The sequence below is a fragment of the Cariama cristata genome, unplaced genomic scaffold (genome assembly GCF_000690535.1).
Source record: "Cariama cristata isolate BGI_N322 unplaced genomic scaffold, ASM69053v1 scaffold9558, whole genome shotgun sequence".
Classification (NCBI taxonomy): domain Eukaryota; kingdom Metazoa; phylum Chordata; class Aves; order Cariamiformes; family Cariamidae; genus Cariama; species Cariama cristata.
In genome coordinates, this window is record NW_009629458.1 from 9,089 (window position 1) to 10,360 (window position 1,272).

Here is a 1,272-nt window from a genome sequence, read left to right on the forward strand (position 1 = left end):
CTGCAAACTCTTTGAAATCCCTGCCCTCAGCAACATTACTAACTTCATGCTCCAGCAGCTCTCTAATGCAGAAGGCTCACTTGTAAAGATAAATCACATCTTAAGTGAACATAAGGGAATCTCATACAAGCGCCAGTAAGCACCATGTTCAGACCACACACCAGTTTGCCTCACATGGCCTTAGGTACCTACAAGAACGTCTAAGTCCAAGACAAAAATAAGTAATTCAGGTTGCCTATAACAGATGCCTAACTTCAAAGTCATGACTACTATCTTTTGACTTATGGTACAATTTGAGATAAAGCATACTTGCCTATTCTTGTATGGATTGGGCTCTTCCAATAGTGATGGTACAGCCCAAAGCAGAGTATCCCAAACAAGTCTAAAGCGCTGCAGTAAATGTCTCCAAAGGAGGAGTCCTGCTGTAAAAGAAGCAAACTTACTCTTATCTCAAAGGAACCAAATTGGACAATTCAGCCCAATACTACATCACTCACTCAGCCAACTATCATCACTATTCGCTACTTTTAGTACCATAATATTTGGCAAGAAAGAAAGAAAATGACTGGTCCCTTATAAGATTAGTATAAAATAAGGCTATCTGGTGACTTTGCCTCTTCAAAATACAGCTCAATCTACATAGTGAGATTCAACTGAATGAAACTAAACCTTAGGTAATGACAATCCAAAAGCACTAGCAGCAAGGATGAAAGCCTAGCCCACAAAGCACCACTCAGCGATGTAACTCACCGTGACACCCGTTAACAACCTCTTGGACAGCAGCAAGAGTGTCAGTGTGCAGCTGATTTGGGAGGCGTTGTGGATCACCTTGTCAGGACTCCTGTACAGTCTGTTGCCCTCTTCTAAGAGCTGTTCCCCCAACGCTGGGCTCATCTCACTTGTCACCAGAGTCTGCAGCAGAGCCAAGATATGATGGTTGCAGTACGTCTGGAAAGGAAGAGACAACGAAAAGTCAAATACAAAAGAGTATGCCTTGGAAAGGAAAACGAAGCTTTCCAGGGAAAATGTAGAGAAAGTGATCAGACATACACTTTGAAGTTTTCTGTATATTTGAAGTAGTGCTTAATTACGTTTAAAGTTTTCTGACAATATTTATGGATCACCACCTGCTTAGCCCATTTCAGCTTCAAAGAGCAGTCAGGAGATCCCACCTCTGCTCTTATACTAGAATGGACTAAGCTGTGTCTGAATAGGAGATTTTCAAAGGCACAAATGGCGGGGGGGGGGGGGCATCCCAGGAAACTGGGGCGG

The 1,272-nt window shown here is 42.8% G+C and overlaps 1 pseudogene; it reads right to left on the reverse strand.

Annotated features, from left to right (window-relative positions):
* Positions 1-313: 313 nt before the first annotated feature.
* LOC104165526 overlaps positions 314-1,272 on the reverse strand; it is a 53,727-nt pseudogene continuing 52,768 nt past the window's right edge.